This window comes from Mus caroli, chromosome 16, assembly GCF_900094665.2.
Source record: "Mus caroli chromosome 16, CAROLI_EIJ_v1.1, whole genome shotgun sequence".
Lineage (NCBI taxonomy): Eukaryota > Metazoa > Chordata > Mammalia > Rodentia > Muridae > Mus > Mus caroli.
The window spans coordinates 79,312,494-79,334,539 of NC_034585.1; the positions used below are offsets into that span (position 1 = coordinate 79,312,494).

Consider the following 22,046-nt stretch of genomic DNA (forward strand, 5'->3'; position numbering starts at 1 on the left):
AGAAATGAAGGAAGAAGGAAACAAAAAACAATGAAATAAAAATAACAAAGAAACAAAGAAGAAATCAAAATTGCACTTTATATGTGTTTGTGAGTGTGATTTTTTTCCACCGACTCTCTAGCACCTATCACTGCCTGAAAAATACTTGCACATAAAAATAAGACAGGTGATGTTGATGAATGACATGTTTCGTGAACATGACCATTGACATGGTCACAGTGAACTAAAACTTCTAGATTACAGACTGTGGAAAGTACAAACTGCCCAGGAAGAGATGGCTGCATAAGATTTAGCATATATGGGCCCCCAGTGAAGCTTTGGAGAGATGCATGGTGGCTGCACAATCAGTGTATCCTTCATAGAATCACCAAAACGGACTCAAATGGGGGAAAAAAGACTTGAAATTAGAAGACAGACAGCTGGGGAAAGAAAGAGGGCTATAGGAGGGTGGGAAGTCAATAACACAGGGAAAGTTGGGGTGTGTTGCACACATGTGTGAAAGTGTCAAATATTGGATGTGAAAAGAAAAAAAAATCTCAGCATCATTATGATTACAAAATGGCTATTTTGCTTTCCAGTTTCCATTGGCACCAGGAGCTGATCCTGTCCCACAGCACTCCTTACCCAAATATCTCTGGGAGAAAGCAGGTCTCCCAGGAGTGCTGACAAGCCTGTGAGCATAAGTAAGACCACCACTTCTGCTCAAATTCCTGATCCAAGTGAGACCCGACCTGAGCCATCAGGACACAGGAACCAAGGAACAACCAGGGAAAGGATCCTTCTGACTTCCATCGGCACCCGAGAGCTGGCCCTGTACCACAGCTGTCCATACCCAAATTCCTCCCAGAAAGAACTGGTTTCCCGGGAGTTCTAACACACAAGCTTGCTAAAGGGACAAGCCACAGTCAGAGACAGCAAGAGCAGCTAACACCAGAGATACCAGATGTCATGAGGCAAGGACAAGAACATAAGCAACAGAAACCAAGGCTAGTTGACATCATCAGAACCCCGTTCTCTCAACACAGTGAGTCCTGGATACACTAACATCAGGAAGCAAAACTCTGACTTAAAGTCACATCTCATGATGATGATAGAGGGCTTTAAGAAGGACATAAAAACTCCCTTAGAGAAATACAGGAGAACACGGAGAAACAGCTAGAATCCCTTAAAGAGGAAACACAAAAATTTCTTAAAGAATTACAGGAAAACACAACCAAACAGGTGAAGGAAATGAACTAAACCATCCAGGATCTAAAAATGGAAATAGAAACAATAAAGAAATCACAAAGGGAGACAACCTTGGAGATAGAAAACCTAGTAAATAGATCAAGAGTCATAGACACAAGCGTCACCAACAGAGTACAAGAGATAGAAGATAGAGTATCTTCAGGGGAAGAAGATACCATAGAAAGCATTGACACAACAGTCAAAGAAAATGCAAAATTCAAAAAGCTCCTAACACAAAACATACAAGAAATCCAGGACACAATGAGAAAACAAAACCTAAGAATAATAGGTATAGAAGAAAGCGAAGATTCTCAACTTAAAGGGCCAGTAAATATCTTCAACAAAATTATAGAAGGAAACTTCCCTAACCTAAAGAAAGAGGTGCTCATAAACATACAAGAGGCCTACAGAATTCCAAATAGACTGGACCAGAAAAGAAATTCCTCCTGTCACATAATAGTCAAAACACCAAATATATTAAAGAAAAAATATTAAAAGCAGTAAGGGAAAAATGTCAAGTAACATATAAAAGGCAGACCTATCAGAATTACACTAGACTTCTCAACAGAGACTCTGAAAGCTAGAAGATCCTGGGCAGATGTTATACAGACCCAAAGAGAACACAAATGCCATCCCAGGCTACTATACCCAGCAAAATTCTCTATTATCAAGATGGAGAAACCTAGATATTCCATGACAAAACCAAATTTGCATAATATCTTTCCACAAATCCAGCCCTACAAAGGATAAATAAATGGAAAACACCAACACGGGGAGGAAAGCTACACCCTAGAAAAAGCAAGAAAGTAATCTTTCAACAAACCCAAAAGAAGACAGCTACACAAACATTAAAATGACATCAAAAATAAGAGGAAACAACTATCACTATTCCTTAATATCTCTTAACATCAATGGACTCAATTCCCAAATAAAAAGACATAGAATAACAGACTGAATACATAAACAGGACCCAACATTTTGCTGCATACAGGAAACATACTTCAGTGACAAAGACAGACATCACCTCAAAGTAAAAGGCTGGGAAAAAATTTTCCAGGCAAATATCCCCCAAGAAACAAGCTGGAGTAGTAGCCATTGTAATATTGAATAAAAGCAACTTTCAACCAACTGTTATCAAAAAGGATAAGGATAAAAATCTACCAAGAACTCTCAATTCTGAACATCTATGCTCCAAATGCAAGGGCACCCACATTCATAAAAGAAGCTCTACTAAAGCTCAAAGCACACATTGCACCTCACCCAGTAATAGTGGGAGGCTTCAACACCCCACTCTCATCAATGGACAGATCATGGAAACACAAACTAAACAGACATACATTGAAACTAACAGAAGTTATGGACCAAATTCATAACTGTAGATTCAACAGATATCTACAAAACATTTCATTGTAAAACAAAAGAATATTCTTTCTTTGCAGCACCTCATGATACCTTCTTCAAAATTGACCATATAATCAGTCACAAAACAGGCTTCAACAGAGATATAAGAATACTGAACAATCCCATGCATCCCATTAGATCACCACAAACTAAGGATGGTCTTCAATAGCAACAAAAACAACAGAAAGCCCACATACACATGAAAGCTGAGCAATGCCCTACTCAATGATAACTTGGTCAAGGAAGAAATAAAGAAATTAAAGACTTTTGAGAATTTAATGAAAATGAAGGCACAACATATCCAAACTTATGGGACACAATGAAAGCCGTGCTAAGAGGAAAACTCAGCTGAGTGCCTCCAAAAAGAAACTGGAAAAACTAGCAGCTTAACAACACATCTGAAAGCTCTAGAGCAAAAAGAAGCAAATACACCCAAGAGGAGTAGACGGCAGGAAATAGTCAAACTCAGGGATGAAATCAACCAAGTAGAAACAAAAAGAACTACACAAAAAATCAACAAAACCAGGAGCTAGTTCTTTGTGAAAATCAGCAAGATAGATAAACCCTTAGCCAGACTAGCTAGAGGGCACAGGGACAATATCCAAAATAACAAAATCAGAAATGAAAAGGGAGACACAACAGAAACTGAAGAAATTAAAAAACTCATCAGATCCTACTACAAAAGCCTATATTTAACAAAACTGGAAAACCTGGATGAAATGGACCATTTTCTAGACAGATATTTAATACCAAAGTTAAATAAGGATCAGATGAACCATCTAAACAGTCCCATAACTCCTAAAGAAATAGAAGTAGTCATTAAAAGTCTCCCAACCATAAAAGGCCCAGGATCACATGGGTTTAGTGCAGAATTCTATTAGACATTCAAAGAAGACCTAATACCAATAATCTTCAAACTACTCCACAAACTAGAAACACAAGGAACACTACTCAATTCATTTTATGAAGCCACAATTAAACTGAGTATTCTTTTTTGGAGATGGAATGGTTTCTGTCTAATGTTGCAAATAGATTTTTAAAACTGGTTGTTTGCATATTACTTTTTGCTTCAGAAGTTATCACGTATATTTAAGAAGATTTAACTATTATAAATTATTTTGATGACCTAAAAAAAAAAGAAAATGGCTATTATACTCCTGAAGTATTTCAATCATGCTTAATTGTGGGTATTGCTGGATACCTTCACCAGTTTCTGGTAAGAGGTACAAATTTGTATATCATCAACTGTATACACTAAAACACTTCAGATGTGGCTTATAAAAATCTGACACTTTGGATGTGGCTTATAAAAAGTGGCACTAAATTCTCAATTTACTCCCATAATTATTTTCTATTCCTTGTAATAAGTTCTCTCTCTCTCTCTCTCTCTCTCTCTCTCTCTCTCTCTCTCTCTCTCTCTCTCTCTGACTAAAAGAACAGCTAAGCACAAAAAAAGAAAATTATTTAGAGACAAATATAAGGCAAGCATGGAAGGAGAGTGGGCCTTCACATTGAATCATCTCTGAATCGTGATGTTATTCCTAGACATCTCAGAAGAATACTTGCTCAATATTCTCTGAGATGGTCTGTCAACACTGAAGTTGGAGATGGACATTTGAATCAGAGACACTGCCCCCAAATACTCTAAGGTCAATACTATATACACACTTCCTCCAAATCCCAAGATTACCACATGGTATATAATGTGATGCCCTAGAAGATATCCAGAACATAGTTTAAGAAGGTAAGAAACCTTAGGTGACGTTGTGATTCTTGTGAGTAAAACTATATTCATATTCCCATCATAACATTTTGTCATGAAAACACCTCCACATAGGACTGGGGAGATAGCTCCCTGGGTAAAAAGCTTGCAGTGCAAGCATAAGAACCTGTGTCTGAGTCCCAAGCATCCCCACAAAAAGCCAGGCACTATGGAGACACATTTGTAACCCCATCTCTGAGCAACCGCTGATCCACTGGGGATTTCTGGTCAACAAGTTTAGCTGAAATGATGAGCCCTGTCTCAAAAGACAAGGTAGAGAAATGGTGCCAACATTAACCTCTACACACATGCTCACCCATGAGCAAGTATAACTGCATGCACACACACACACACACACACACACACACACAAACCTCCTCACATATAATGTTTCAGTGTGATAATGAAAGATTGTTTTTCTGTTGGACCAAAGATCCTACAAATAAGCAATCGACCAAAATAAATACCCTGGAATCATTCATCAGTATTTTACATTTTAAATTGCGAGGGGAGGGTCTAGGGGGCTTGGGGGATAGCATTTGAAATGTAAATGAAGAAAATAGCTAATAAAAAATTTGTTTAAAAAAAAAAAGATGCCTTCTGCACATCCTACCATGACATTCCTCCTGAAATCACCTGCTGCCTTTTTAATTAACCAAGGGTCAGCTGACTCACCATATCATCAGATACTCTGAGTCATGGACACAGAGTAATGGGTATGGCAACCTACTGTTGCTGTGAGACTTAAAAATCAGGTGCTGTTTAAAAGGCCCATATTCTAAACCGTGCATTAGTACTAGACAGCAAAATTACAAAGCTAGTTTCTCTCACTCAACATGCACATTGTAATGGAAGCATTTTCATGTGATAAGTAAATCTTTTCGGGCTACCAACATGGCTCATTACTTTTCAACCTCAAGCTACTTCAGAGACCCAGGTTCCCTCGATTAAAAGCACACAAAAAGCCTGAGTATACCTTAAATAATGAGACAGTCTCTCTTAGAACAAAGTGAGTTTCAATACTTTATCTCATTAATAATCTCCAGAAGCAGGAAATGGACCCAAAGTACTTTCCCTCGGTTTCTGCAGCTAGAAAAGCATCCCAGCTTCAGGTTCAAGATCATTGCCTGAGCCCTGGTAGCAAGTCTCTGATCTGCCGGAAGACTGGTTAGGACTTTGTGGGGATGTGATGGTTAGTTTCTGCTGTCGACTTGGCACAATCTGCCATCACCTCGGAACAAAGGCTCCAAAAGAGATTGTCTAGAACAGATTGACCTGTGGATGTGTCTATGCAAGTCTGGGGAGGGTGGGGGGGATATCTTCATTATGGTAATTGATGTGTGTAAATCTAGCATAAAAGTTGTTGGCGCCATTTTTCCTGGGATAGAGTCCTGGAGTGTATTTTTTTTAAAAAGCAAGGCAAAAGGAGGCATGCATTTGTTTCACCATGACTTTCCCAAGATGATGGGCTGTAACCTAAAATCATGCAACCTCTGGCACTACTGGCGTAAAGTGGGACCTCTAAGGATGTGGAGCCCAAAGGATATAAGTTAATTAGGTCGTCGTGGGAGTGGAGGGAGTCCTTGATGGAGAAATGAGGACTCAGCTCTTTCCTCTCCATCTTTCCATTTCCTGGCTTTCATGAGGCAAAGGCTTTGTCTGCCAGGAGTTTCCAAGCGTGAGACATTGCAGCATCAGGACCAAGCACCAGGGACTGAGCTCCTTACAACCAACCATGTGCCAAAATACTCCTTTTCTCTTTTAACTTGCTTACCTTGGGCACCTTTGCCACAGTGATGGGAACTTGCCAAACATGTGCATCAAGATCAGAACATGAACAAACAGAACATGCCTCTTAGGGAAAGTATCTAAAACCACCAGCACTGCTGGAAAGCAAGACTCATGAGCTTGACATCAACGTCATCTTCAGCTAGTATCCTTGAGCCACAGCCACATCATCCGCTGCACCCCTGGGTATCCTGTGGGAGAACAATGCAGTGTGTACAATCAGGGATGGCAGAGCTAGTACCTCCTGTTTTACTTTTGTTTATATTTCATTTTCTTCTAGTGTTTGAGATTATCATACGATTAGAACATTCTCCCGTTCTCTTTCTTCCCTTCAAATCCCCCTATTTACCCCATCCTTGCTCTCTTTCAAATTCCTGGCTTCTTTTTTCATTAATTGTTGTTACAAGCATATATGTATATACCTACATATTCCTAAATACTTAAATATAACCTGCTCAGTCTGTATAATGTTAACTCATACATATGTTTTCAGGGCTCATCATTTGATATTGGATAGCCAATGTGTGCTCATCCCTGGGGAAACTATTTCTCCTCTTCTCAGCATCCCTTAGTGACTTGGAGTTCTTTGCATAGGGCTGTGCCTAAAAGAGCTTTCCACCATCCATATTAGCATGTCTACTGTCGCTGCCTCCATGTAGCTCATGTTTAGGCAATCATGTTGGTGAGAGTTCATGGCTGTAGCTTCTAACATTCCTAGAGATACACCTCACATCTGGATTCCTGTTTCCCTGGCTCTCAACAGCCTCTTTACCCCATCTTCTTCCATGAGCCATGAGCCTCGGGTGGAGGAGTTACACTGCAGCTGTATCAGTTAGGACTAGGCTCCATAACTTTGTATTTTGATTGGTTATGGTTTTCTGTAGTGGTCTCTATCTGTTGCAAAGAGAAGTTTTCTTGCTGATGGGTGAGAGCTACACTTATCTTTGTGTATAAGGACAGATATTTAGAAAATAGTTGGGGACTATACTGATTTAGCAAAGTGTCAGTTGTAGTAGGCTCTACTCCAAGATCTATGACTTCATTAGCCCTGAGTAGCGAAGCACCAGGAATGGTTTTCCTGTGGTAGAGTAGGTCTTAAGACCCATTGGAGAGTCATTGGTTACCACCACATTCTACATGTGCTACTGTAGAATCTTTAGTTATTGTACCATCACAATTTGCCCTTGAAATAGTCATCTTCCTTCCTTAGCCCCTAAAGTGCTGGGATTAGAGGTTTGCACCACGTCTGGCTCCTAGCACTTTCGTTGAGACAAGTATCCTTATGTGTGTTTTACATAAAATAATTCAATACTTTCAGTAACCTTGTAAGGTAAGGAATATTATTGCCCATATTTTAAAGAAAACTTGTAATAAGAAATTAAATATTTTTGCTCAGAGTAAAACCAGCTAGACATTCATAGTTCATGGCCTTATCTTTCATGATTTCCTAAAGACAGACATTCTACTATCAAGAAACATATGATTCTCCTTTTTAAAAGTTTGGGGAGGGGGAGTGGTAAAAAGAATGTGAAAGGCCTCATTAAGGAAAAAAGTTAGGCCGAATGGAAAAGTGACAAGCTATAATAATGGAAGCTTTTTACCTGGCAAAGACTGGGGTACTGCCAGCATTAGACCCAAAGAGTGTGCCTAAATCTTATATCAGTGTGCTTAAATCTTGAGCTTGATACCAGTCTTGGAAGGTGAAACACGCTTTGAACATTTTGATCTCAGAGTTCTGAAGTTGTGCTGAAGATTGGAATAGACTTTTAGGTAGCTAGCTCAAGTCCCCAGAGGGACTTATTCGTCTCCCTGGAAAGAACAACGGCCTAGCCAGGGCAGATGATCTATCTGGAACAGAGGCTTCTGAAACTACCACACACAGACATTCAAAGTGACCAGCCAGTGTGGTTTTGCCCAGGACTGTTTTAAGTTAGCTCTACATTCCAGGAATCCCCTCTCTTGTCAAAACTAAAAGTTGGCCATGCTGGGGCCGGAGCTGGAGTTATCCTAGCCATGTGTAGGCAACCAGTGCAAAAACAGAACCATGCCTCAGAAAAAGTCAGTGCTGCCTCTTCCAGTGCTGCCTCTGCCACTCTCAATAGGTGACACAGAGGTGTCATTTCCCTCCCTCAGATACCTCATCTCTCTTTCTCTAGAACATGACAGTCATGGTCTTTCTTATCGTCTGCCCTTTTCTTTTTTCTGAGACTTAAATGAAAACTTAAGGAAAGTTCCTGGAAGTGTGGGAGGCTCATGGTAGTCCAACAGATATGGTCGATGCCCGGACTACATTCCAGGAATTAAAACATCAAACAGAAACTCAATAAGTAACTGTGTCTAGACACGGTTTTTGTTTTGTTTTCTGGGTTTTTTTTTAAGTGGGGAGCAGGGTGTATTTCTGACCATGTGTATTTCGGTTTGCAAAGAGTCCTCACTCTCCAAACTCAGTAACGATCCGTGTTGACTCACGCTTGCTAGTGAGATGGTACATTGTAAAATTCCACTTATGAGTAAGTTCAAATGACCTTTTGTAAAGTAAATATTTTAAGTGAAGAAATAATGCCCATTATGACAGAAACACTTTTCTATCTATTATTTCAGGAAGAAAGTCTGTACAAAGCGATTGCTTACAGTATCTGACTGTCTCCGTTAAAATAACTCGGCTCTCTAATTTAAATTTGTATCCAACAACTCTTGTTTCATACTAAATACATTTTGAAGGGTTATTTAGAGAGGACCAAGATCTAAACCTGTTTTTTCAATGTTAACAGGCTGTGAAAGGGATCCAGAAATGAGATGTGTTTAATCCGATGGTCTAGGAGGCTGTGCTTGATTTCTGGGTGATGGGAAACAATGCATTATCACTAATTATTTCTTTGATGGTTCTTGTTCCTTGTGCCGCCTTCTAAATGTTCACTAAAGTGAATGTAGTTTTTCTATGCTTGGATTTTAAGCTACCTAAGGGAAAGTCACTTCAATTAATTAATTTCCCTTTTTTTTTTTTTTATTTATTATGTCTAAAGGAGCTCATGGTGCTGGAGGGGGAGCCAGAGCACACATGTGGCAGTCAGAGGACAACTGAGAATGGCTTTCTTCTTCCACACTTATGGGGATGCCAGGGACCAAACTCAAGCACCAGGCTTGTATGACATGTGCCTTCACCCACTGAGGCATATGGCTAGGCCTTAGTTCATGTCAAACACCAATCTGTAGCTACTCATTTCCCACTAGAGAAGTTTTAATACACACACCCCAAAATTCGCAAGTATTCTATAGGGGGTTTCTTTACTTAGGAAATCTTTTCTTCCTGTGACTATTACTACATGAAATATGAAATCTTCAAATCTCACCAAAAGGGCTTGTCACCAAAGCAACTTTTCTACTGTATTTTTAAGAGTCATTTTGTATTTGATCCCATAAATGTTTGAGTTTATGGCATGATACAGTTCAGGCTAAAAGCATAAGAGATGCAAGGTAGAAACTTTGAGTAGACCAAAGACAGTGTGAAATCCCATGTGTCACTAAATCAAGGGACTGTCTCGATTTTTTAAAAAAAATTTCTGAGCACATTGTAAGTGGATAATTCTTTGTGAGAAAACTCCCCCACCCACACTGCTCTCTGAAGCGTGTCTCAGAGTCTAAAGCAACCTCCCATTCCTTAGCACAGAAAACACGTTGGCTGCCTATTCTCAGCCTGTACTGTCTCTAAAGTTAAATATGTCACATTCAGTCTTGGGACATTACAGGAAATATGACCAACATTCTTCTCGTTACTGTGACATAGTGTGAAAAAAAAACCCTCAGGGCACTGCTTGTATTCCTTTTTAAATATCAGCAATTTGGGTAGATTGTTGCCACTGGGTAAGCTACCTTCTAAACTTTCATTTCTTATATTTCACATCAAATTTCAAAGCACTAAAACCAAGTCCGCTATGTTTTAATCAATACTTACTAAGATATGCATATTGTTTCTATAGGCAGCGTGTCAAGTCAAAAAAGATAGAAATGGAGGGATGGCCATTGAGGAAATGCTTGCTACGCAAGCTTGGTGGCCTGAATCTGATCCCTAGGTCGCACATTGAGAGAGAGAAAACATATTTCTGAAAGCTCTCTGACTTCCACATTATCATGACATCTGTACATCCACACATGATACATTCACAATCACACAACAATAAGATGTTTGTTTTAAAATAGACATTTTCTTTGTCTGATCTCAGTGAGAGGATGGGACTAGCCTCGAAGAGACTTGATGTACCAGAGTGGGGGTATATCACAGGGGACCACACCTGCTCAGAGGAGAAGAGGAGGCGTGGGGGAAGAATTGTGGGAATGAGAGGAATGTAAAGTGAATAAGTGTATGTATGTATATATATATATATATATATATATATATATATATATATATGCACATATATAAAGAGATTTTTTCCAAACTGCAAGTATATATCATTTTATTAATTTTATCACTTCCTACTGTTCACTGAAGTATTTCACATTCTAAAGAACTTTGAAAGTAAACTATTTAGTAGAAGAAGATAAACATTTTTTAACACTTCTGGCTATTGAATTTTAGTCTGCAATAATTTGAATTTTTAACTTAACTCGGGAAGGAACATCAGTATTTTGTTATGGAGGAAAATGTTAAGGAACTAAGTAACGGCTCTCATTAAAGAGAATAGACCTTAATTGTTCGTGTTGCCATGTTAGAAAGGTGGCCTCATCTCTGTGCTGTTCTGCCACGTTTCTCATTTATTGCAACCACAGGACTTCTATAGAGTTAAATAAGACATTTTACTTACGTTAACAAAATATCTCTCATGCCTTGTGTGTCATCCATAAACTTGGTGGGGTTTTTTTAATCATATGTTTGGTGTATTTGTCATTAATGCAAGTAGAAGCTGAAAAGTTGTTTGCTGTTTCCACGTGGTTGGTGGCTTGCGTGGCATTTCTTTTTTTCTTTAAAATTATTCTTCTCTGATGACTTTCCTCTGAATCAAAATAGTAGTAGTGTGTTTGATCTTAAACCCTCTGCACACTTGAAACACGATGTGATAATGAGCATCCTCTGGATCTGTAACTGCCTGTGCTCAAGCTAATTGACAATAAAAAGATGTGTGAGCAGGTCTTGCTGTTTCAAGAACAGTGGCTAAAGCTACAGATGTCTGCCCTTCCTCCTAGAACATAAAGGGGTTTGTTATAATCCCTCACTGACCAGAAGGCTACATTTTAACCACGTAACCTTCAACATCAAGAAAAAGCTAACCTGTTAGAGACAAAGTGAACTGCTTCTAGAATTGAAAGTTACAGTTAATAACAGACTCTGAGAACCCTTGTCAGAAAAGGTCAGCTGGGACTCAGCCACAAAATGGTGAGAGGTATCCATGAGGTGAAGCAGAAATGGAGGCAAAGATGAGAAGGATGTCACAGACAAGACAGACAAAACCAGAAAACAGTCTTACATTTTTACATATTAGAGATTAGATAAAGATATAGATATACTGAAAAACAAAAAGCAGATGCCTAGGGATCATGCGGTGCACAGTTGGTCCCTGATGATGTTCATATTCCTCTTCCTTGGAAATGTCAACGTTTTGGACCATGTTATATTGTATGGCAACAGAAATTAAGGTTATTACAGTGAGGAATTTCCGTTTAGCTGAATGTTCCCTGGGAATGGCATGGCTTTCGAGACCTCAAAGCTCACCTACTGTAATTTACCATCTCCAACAATTCCTAATCCTTCCCAAACAGTTCCACGAATGAGGCACCACACAGTCAAGGGTATGAGCCTATGAGGTTATTCTCATTCAAAGCATTACTCTACCTCTATGCCAAGCATTTGCCAGTCACCCACCAGCCCATGGTCTTTATCTCATGGGTCACTTCCGGGTCCCCTTCTCCCCTGAATAACTCCTACTCACTGTCTCCCAGAATTCCTCACAGAAGCTTTCCTGGCTACTGACTGAATTCAGTTTCTGACTTAATATCCCACTTGCTCTCCACTTTACAACACCTGTTTAGCAGCAGGTGTCGATGGGAAGGCTAGCTTAGCCCAGCAGTCCAAAAGCCACCTGGCCTAGCCTTAAATACATATGTATCCCAGCAATACAATACACTACTCTAATGCAACCAAACTTATTCAACTAGATTGTCACAACCCCATCAAAAGTGCAGAGACAGTATGTTCCTTGTTCATTATTAATGCCACTGCATCTAGCAATGTGTCTGACATAAAGTACATGGAAAGTCCAAGGAAACTTCTGTGACATGAAAACTTGAAAGACCAACACAATCTCTTGACACATAAAGTAGACCACGTGTGTTTTTATCTCTGTGTAACCAAAAGGGAAGCCTGAAGCTACTCCTTTGTAGTCTCCTCAAAAGTTAAGACAGTGCTGCTAATGACAGTTTCTTCCTCCAGTATATTTAAGACAGTTTCTAACCTATATTTTCATTATTTTTTTTCTTTTGCAGTACTAGAGACAGAACTCCAAACTTTGTGCAAGCGAGCAACCTACTACTGCACAGCATCTCTAGCTGTTTTCAGTATAAGTGACAATAAATGTAAAACAAATCACAGTGTAAGTAGGTATATGTAAATATAAGTTACTCACTTGTTATAAGGGAAGAATAGGAAAAGAGATGGAGACAGATGGAGAAAGAAGCAGAGGTAACAGAAATTGGTTCACACAATTGGAGTCTAAGCTCTAGGGATGCTTATGGTGTAGTTTTGTCTGAGTCTGAGGCTTAAGCATCAGATCTGATTGTAGACGGTCCAGCCAGTGTTGGAAGAAAGAGAAACTAATGGTGTAAATCTCCATCTCAAAGTAGCATAGGACCAGTATCCCAGCTCGAGGAGAGAGTCAGGGAAGGGAAGACTTCTTCTTTCCTCCTCTTTTTGCTCTATGCAGCTCCTTGAAGGATTGGATGAGGTCAACAACGAGAGAATTACAGGGAGAGCTTTGTGCCTACCACAGTTCACATCTAAATGTACTGAATGAGAGTGATAGCCACGCAGTCCTTTTCCTGTTCTGGCTCAGGAATGCCATGAATGCTTTCTAGAGAGGAGCTGATGGACTCTGTCATCAGACAAGACCTGGGGCCATGCATGCCAACAGTCCTCCACCAACAGTGCAAATTTATTTTCCCTATGAAGAGAATAGAACGGAACGGAACAGAGCAGAACGGAATGGAATGGAACAGAACAGAATTCTAGATTAGAAGCAAGCAAAGCTCCAACTGGATAGATTGGATACCAGTTTTAGAAGAGACTGCAGAGCTCTAATGTCCCATTAAGTTGAGCTGCCTCCTGGTTCCCATCATTTATTTTTTGGTTCTATAAAAAGCAGCACCAACAAGGTAAATGGGACATAAGATACCTTGTACCAAAATCAGAGGGCAAAGGAGAAGTTTAGTGTGTCAAGGGTGGACCCTGAAGCGAGAATATGACCATATTCTGTCAAAGAAGAACAAATTTCTGAGCAGAACAAGAAGCATGGGAGCCACAAAGAAAGGAACATCCTAAGAGAGGAGAAGAAAGGGAAAGAGAGGAAGGAACAGCATGCGGAAAGAAAAAGATGGTGCCTCAATGAATAAAAGCTCACCACCTGCCCATCTGGACATCCAGTTGTATAGAACATTATTTTTTTTTTTAAATCAACTATGGATTCTTATAAAAAAGAAAGAAAAAAATGAATGAATGACCCCAAGAGATTCCAAGTTTAGTGAAACAATTTGAAGACCTAAACAGTATTAGGAAAGGGCTAATAGATGGGTATATTCTAAAGCAAGGAGCATATGGCAAGTATGATATGGAGTAATTTACTGGCCTGGAACAAGACCATGGTGGCCACAAAAAACAAACAAACAAAGACACATTTGTATTTTTTAAAGGGTTTCTTTTTTTAAAAAAGATTTATTTTATGTCTCTGAGTACACTGTAGCTGTGGATGGTTGTGAGCCTTCATGTGGTTGTAGGGAATTGAATTTTAGGATCTCTTGTTGGCTCTGGTCAACTCTGCTCTCTCCGATGAACTCTGCTCACTCAGTCCCTGCTTGCTCTGGCTGAAATATTTATTTATTATTATAAATAAGCACACTGTAGCTGACTTCAGACACACCAGAAGAGGGTGTCAGATCTCATACGGATGGTTGTGAGCCACAATGTGGTTGCTGGGATTTGAACTCAGGACCTTCAGAAGAGCAGCCAGTGCTCTTACCTGCTGAGCCATCTTGCCAGTCCCACATCTGTATTTTTTGAGACTAAGAAAATCCTGTACATTCTTTTCTTATTACATAAACATTATGTAATTTTTAATATATGCATTTTTTTCAAATTAAGTAAAATTAACCTAGAATTATTTATTTGAGTTGTGGTAGGCTGGAGCAAAGCTAACTTTGTCTCAAAATAATTGTTTAGTGAAATAATATCAATTTAATAGAAATGAAAATAATAAAATTTCTTGAGTACCAAATGAGGGTGATTCACTACTCTAAATTTTTTCCTGTGTTACTTATATTTAATATATATCTATTTGTGGGCTTCCTATTGTTTCTGTGAGTGTTTTTATTTTTACTCTATACCTTACTATGAAGAAACAACCTTTTTAAAAAATGTATGTATGTATGTATTTAGTGCATATGAACATGCAGTACATGCCACAACAACTGTGTATGGGTCAAAGGATTACATGCAGGAGTTTTCTCCTTCCAACACGTGGGTCACAGGAATTGAACTCAAATCATAAATCCTGGTAGCCAGCACCTTTACCAGCTGAGACATCTCACCAGCCCAAGATACAAACTCAATTCCTAAACACCTCCTTAACCAACCCCAACAAATACATGATTCTTCTATTTCAGTTTTTCACTATCCATCTACAGTGCAAAGTCTCATTTACTACATTTTGATAAGGGGCCTGGGTACATTAAATTGGATTCTCTGTAATTCTTGGTAAGTCATAATTACTGAAATATACACAATACAAGCATGGTGTATGCTCCTTGGCATTTCTTAACTATTTCACAGCAGAAAACAAGAATGAGTATGCAAATACTAGCTTCAAGTCTTCCTCCATCCTGACATCCCTGTCTTTTCCTGCAGCAAACACTCCCAGAGGTAGCCTACCCCTAGCCTGGTATTCATCATTTTCCAACTCTTCAAAACATATTTTTCTATACCAGCATGCATAACACAATGCTATTTTAATTATTTAAATCTTATAAAGTATTAGTTTTATAGAATTATTTTGTCAATTTCCTGTCCCCAATGTTTAGTATTTCAATTATAGGATAAGTATCTTGGCAAGAAATTATTACTGCCACAATAACAAGTCTTCATACATTTGTGGTCATGATAATCTTCATGATTCGTTATCATGAAAGCAACAATTCCTTGCCAAATTATTTATTGAATACTGGTGAGGTCATCAGTGAGTGCACAGCTGAAGGCAATGGTTGCCTCTCCCTGAATCTATCAGTAGCAAGCAATCCAGCAGTGTGAGGTAGGGACCCCTAAGTCCTTCTTCCATGTCTCGGTGTTGATGGGCCCAGGGCAGATATCCACAGCTGCTATTTTGACTACAATGACTGTCTTGACCAAGAAAAAAACATTCTTCTGGCTCTATCTTCTGGCCCTTAAATTCTTCCTGGACCCTTTCCCTCAGTGTTTCCTGAGTCTAGAGTATAAATGGTCCTGTTAGAGGTGAATACTAATTAACACTTACTCTCAGCATCTTGTGCAACTGTCATCTTGTGCAACCGTGAGTCTGCATCTACTAACATTCACAAGGTAAAGGGTCTTTTTCTGATTAAGGCTGAGAATGGTGTGAGTCTATGGGTAGAAATATAAATAATAGAAATATATATATAGATATAAAGGCAGATACTGTAAATTTTATAAACAGCAAAATTAAGTTCCCTCCTAGGCCCAATGGTCTCCATGGTATGTAATTTTTGGATTTTGTTTTCTGCTTTTACCATAGTTACCGTACTAGGCATAAATATTCTCTCTCTCTCTCTCTCTCTCTCTCTCTCTCTCCCTCTCCCAACCCCCCCCAGTATATTTCAAATTCAACAGGTGATTTTGACAAATACCTCCTTTTATCATTAGCTTATTTATTTTTTAAACACTACATGAAAACGTTCTTCTTAGCAGAAAATTTAGATCCAAAATAACTTATGTAATTCCATATGAATTGGAATCATTAGTGCTGTTTTCAAATTCTTCTTGCTTGTTTTTGTGACATGTTAGCTATCTTTGCTAGTCTATTACATCAGAAATATATCTTTTTTTAAAGTTCTATTCATAGTTGATTTGATATTTTGTAATAGATTTGGGGAAAGAATAAAAGTCATGTAGTCAATCACATTTGTCTCTTAACACTATTCTTCCTGCTGTAATAAAATAGACATACTAGGTTTAAAAAAAAAAAAAAAGAGTCAATTTTCAGACCCTACAGGACTCAAAATCTAGTTAAAACATAGCAATCAAACAAGCATTTATAACACATTATTAAAGAGGAAGGTACTGGAAAAGTATGTTAGTTTTTTTTGTCACCATGACAAATAAAGAGATTATAAACATATAAAGATAAAAGGTCTATTTTGTATCCCACTTTTGGAAGTTCCAGTCCATGATCAATTGCTACTTTGGGCTGGGAGCAAGGTAGCACATTACGATAATCGTATGGCAGGCCACAGCAGCCAGAAAGTGGGAGAGAAGAGGAAGAAGAGCTGAGTCCCGAAACTGCTTCACACAGCATCCCCTTCCCCCACCCTTTCCTTGCCCGTAGCCTTAACAGTAAGATAGGCCTCTCCGACTTTCAACACCTCCTCGGACTCCCAACTAGCACAAAGCCTGGGGTCAAGACTTACCTCGGAGATCTTTAGGAAGCAGTTAACATCCAAGCCTGCTGAAAAGGAAAGCTGTAGTAGTCACTTCTTCCATCAAAGCAACAGTGTATCTGGCAAAAGCTACTTAAGGAAGGAATAGCTTGTTTGTTAATACAGTCTATCACAGCAGAAGGTACACACAGAAGTGGCAGCCAGCTGGACATATTGTGTCCAGTCAGGAAGCCAAAAGCAGTAAGTGCCTGTACTGAGTTCACTTTCTATTGTCTATATCGTCTAGGACCCTGGGCTACAGGAAGAACCCTCCAGAGTCAGAGTGGGTATTCCCATCTTGATTGAAGTAATCTAGTTAAACCCAAAAGACATGCCCAAATATGTATTTCCATGATTACACTTCTTTCCATGGGATTACAAATCCCATCAATTTAACAATAAGACTAGCCACTATTAGATGGTTAGGCTACATGTCCATAGGATAGACAGAGAAAGTTTCATGGAGGAAGCAACAACTAAGCAGAAACCAGAAGCTGAGTTGAGTTAGTGGAAACCATCTAATAATGGATAATCTTGATTGTTATCCCAAAACATGTTGCACTGTGCTAGCTACACTACTGCTACCATTACTTCTCAGTCTTCATATGAGCTCAGCTCTTCTATATTTACAACGTTGCTACATATTTTCATATTCTATACTGTCCTTTTCAACAGAAAAAATGGCACTTTCTCATATTAGAAAACATGTTTACATACCTATTTTAGTTCCAAAAATCTTAGCCTTTATAAACTTCTACGCCAGCAGAATGTAAGGTCAAAAGGAACAGGAAGGAAAAGATTTCCTAGCAGGTCCCTGGGGGTGACAGTGATTCCGTTGACTCCTGGACCCCTGTATCTGACTATGGGAGAAACCACACCGTATGTTAGATACTGATTCCAAGCATAGCACTTTCTGGAGAATCCTGCCCCAGCCCTCCAGGCTGCTGCCACCTAACTGACACTATAACCATGTATTCAAAAGGCCATTCCATCTTTCTGTCAAGCCAGCTGCGTCAGGATGGTGGGGAACATAAGACCAGTGGATTCTATGATCACGGGCCCACTGTCACATTTCTCTGGCTGTGAAGTAGATTCTTTGTCTGAAGCAATACTGTATGGAATACCATGGTGGTGGATTATTGCAGAAATTCACAACCCCAATAACACAATCTAGCTATTGTAATTATAAGCTATGTGCCTTGAATGGGCAGATCTACCACTATACAAACTTACTCTCCAGCCATACGACCCTTTGCTACTTCCAGTTTCTTCTGGATGCATGGTTCTGCTCCATCTTAGCTTCCTCCTCCTCCTCCTCCTCCTCCTCCTTTTATTTTTATGTGGTGCTAGTGATCAACACCCTGACTCCTCTTGGCTGTTCTCTTTCAATATGCAAATGCTCTCAGCACCTTTTGTCTTTCAGAAGTTTTATCCTTTGGTAGTTTTGCCTGTTATTGCTACTCATTTGCTACATATAAGAAACCATTAAATGGGACATGTAAACCAACTTAGTTTATCCTGCCTGTAAGGTTTATGGATGTAAGTGGTTTATTTGCCAGGGCAACAGAACCAACAATGTATATACAGATCCTACTGAAAACACATCTGTCCATTAATCAAGCAAAATAGTGGTTTTTATTTTAAGGAATGGAGCACCAAAGTACCTTTTAATGAGATAACCTGACCTTATATATATGTAAGGTAATATATATATGTAATAAGGTAACCTGACCTTCTTTTGGACCGTTTTTTGTGCCATTACCATCTGGAAGCATCCTGTTAGTATGATGTTGTACACTGTGGAGATCACCATAGACCATTCCAACCAGCAAGGAAAGTCAGCTTCCATGTAAACACAAGTGCACCCAGCTGACTCCCATCCCATCACCGCTATGGGAACCTGGTAAGGCTCATCGGGAATACTGTGTTTTAACCTGAGCTTCTTATTCGACATCCAGGAAAGAGTGGTATTCCATAGATTCATTTGCTACTATCTGGGAAAAGGTATCCAGGAGACTGAACTTTTTTAGATGTCAACTTCCAGAGAAGCTTCACTTTGGAAACACCTGTTTTGTACCCAGAAAAGTAATTTCTGCCTCAATCTACAGATCCTATAGGGCTTTCTATATAGTCCTTAGGGTGTGATATATGAGCCGTAGGCTAGCACTGGAAAAGTCCACCTTACTTCTGGGCATCTTCTCCACGGGTGTTTACCCGTTCTGCTTCGAGAAAGGAATGTGTGTCAGGGCAACGTTCCAATCTCTATCGAGCTGCATTCCTCACACTGCTCTCATTATTTAGGCTCACACTGCTTTAGGTCACCATGTTCTCACAAAGAAGACAAATTCATTATAAAGGTAACCTAAACTGCCCGCTTCATCTTGAGAGAGGCTATGTGGATCTCTTGCCCCGTTCAGCCAACTCCTCAAAGTGGTTCCTTTTGATGTGAGTAGGCACACAGTCAAAAGAATAATACCTGGTGAACAATGCCTTGGAGAACTGTGAGAGAGGCTCCAGGAAAAAAAAGAGCCTTTTACCTCAGGTGTGTTTTGTTTCCTGGATTATTTTTAGACTTGATTTCATGGCTTCTGTGACAAACACTTACATTCAATTTATAAGAGATGTTTATCCTTGTTGAATGTCAGAACATAGTGATAGAACCCAATCTGGCCCATGTACTCTGAACCTGGATATGGCCTTATGCCTGGTTTTCATGCTTTCCCAGATATAAACTATAGTTCATGCCAGGCAATTTGCACATAAATTGGTCTGTCCTGAGAAAGTTTGGGGAAAAGGGTTACTCTGTTAATATTTAGGGTGTGCTTACTGGTATTTATTTACATGTTTTTCTGAACTCAAACAACCTTTCATTTCTTTTATATTACAGTTGTGTATAAAAGTGCACCGAAACTGAAGTAAGGTTGTCTACAGCCTCAGATTGCAGCCTGTCCCATTCTTTCAGGTCATCAGATTCCATGTCCTGAGGACAAGAACTGCACTGGCAAGCTGAAATGTCAACAGCCCGGGACCAGGAAATTTCATCCTTCTAGATGATCAAAGAGAGCAAAACTCTGTCACACACCTTTACATATTTCTCTAGAAAGTTCTTTCTTAGTGGCTAGAGAAGCTGAACTCAAAAAGGGCCATAGTGACCATATAGAGGCTGGAATATTTTCAACATGCATGCTGGAAATATGGGAGCTAAAACGAAGAAGAGATGCAAAGAGGAAGATAGCATCTTGTTAGTGAAAACACGGTAGTCATGAAGCTGTTGGTAGGAACGTGTTTGCTAAAGACTATTCCAGTGAGGTCTGAAATATGAATTATGCTGTTAAAACAAAATAGGAGAAAAACCTGACCCTGTTACAAAATGACAAAGAACAAAACAAAACAAAACAAAACAAACCCATAGAACTTGAGAGTGATGAAACTGCTATTTGGTGGAAGATTTATCTAAGCAGAGGGTTGAAGGAGAGGCTGGGTTACAGTAAAGTGGGAAATAAAAGTGAACAAGAAGGAATTGTTAGCCAAAAGGAACAAAAAGACCTGGAAAACTGTCAGCCTATTGCAAAAATAATAAGAGGAGGACACCAAGGGTGTCGCTGGAGCATAATTCAGTAAGGGACCTCTGCAATTAGATAAGCAAAACATTTCAGTATGAATTGAAATGGACCTAGTAACAATGGAATAAAGGGAAGATATCCAACTCCTTGGCCCCGATAGGCAACAGAGTGTTTTGTTTATAAACATATCCCATTCTTTAAGAAGGAAAAAAAAAATAAACCCAGCTTGAAAGGTGACTCAAAGGTTATCAAGACCACTGCCTTGATTTCACACGGTAGCTGACCTGCAGGATCCCATCCAGAAGACATGACACAGAAACGATCTAGAACCCAGACGATCTGGGAAGTGGAGCACTGAACCAAAGCTCAAACTCAACCTTTACAGCTTGCCAGCTTTTGAACTCCTGGTAACATGCCTCCTCCTCTTTCTTCCCTGTTTTCTTTTCTGTTTTGAATAAGTATGTTTGTCCTATGTCTGTCCCTCCATTATATTTTAGAATCAAATAACTTGTCTGATGTCAGGGGTTCACAGGCCGAGAAAAAAAAATTTCTTCAGCGTGAGTCACTTTTGTAGTCTCTTCCATATCTGATTTGGAAGGAATGCAGACAGAGTATATATTTTAAAGTTGATGATAAAATGAACTAAGACACTGGAGACTGTTGACCTGGTAGAGAGAAAGGGAAGGGGAGAGAGGGGGTAGGGAGAGGGAGGGAGGGAGACGGGGGGGGGGGGGGGGGGGGGGGGGGGGGAAGAGATGTGAAAATGACATGCAATTTGGGGAGAATACAAAATGCTGTGGTTTGAACTAATTTCCTCCTAAATTCTTATATTGGAGCCCTAAACACAGCGTAAATATATTTATAGATAAGACTTTTAGGATATAGTTAAAGAGGTCATAAAGATGGGGGTCCTTATCCAATAGAATTTAGTGGCACTATAAGAACAGGAAGGGAGAGAGAGTGCACAGCAGCATCTGAGTTCTGAGGGGGTTCTAGTACATGGTCTTCAGGCAGAAAACAGAACACAGAATAGACAATGCTGGTCCTTAGAGAAGTCTCCCCACTATTTCATGGAGGAAGGGAAAAAAAAAAAGACCATGGAGAGTGATTTACTACAAGTGACTCATCATTTCCCAAGTAAAGCTGAGAACACAGGGCCAGACCAGTTGAGATAAGAGTGTGGCTGGGGTCAGATACTGAATCAAGATGAGCACTACAGGGGGTAGGCAGAGGAACTTGCTCTGTAAGGGGTAACCACAGAGCCAAAGACAAGAGCACTTCCCTTCCAAACGTTCTGAGAATTCCAGGCTAGCCCCCAGATCCACCTTGCTTGCTTCACTGTAGGAAAAGGTCCAAGACACTGTGACAACCTGACTTCTCATGACTTTCATTGGACACACAAACTTTATATGCCCCAG

The 22,046-nt window shown here is 39.5% G+C and overlaps 1 long non-coding RNA gene across 1 annotated transcript; it reads left to right on the forward strand.

Annotated features, from left to right (window-relative positions):
- Positions 1-7,406: 7,406 nt before the first annotated feature.
- LOC110311151 lies at positions 7,407-12,728 on the forward strand. The gene is made up of 3 exons (XR_002379919.1): positions 7,407-7,508; positions 9,202-9,321; positions 12,656-12,728. It is a non-coding gene; the product is annotated as an uncharacterized LOC110311151 (long non-coding RNA).
- The last annotated feature ends 9,318 nt before the right edge of the window (positions 12,729-22,046 follow it).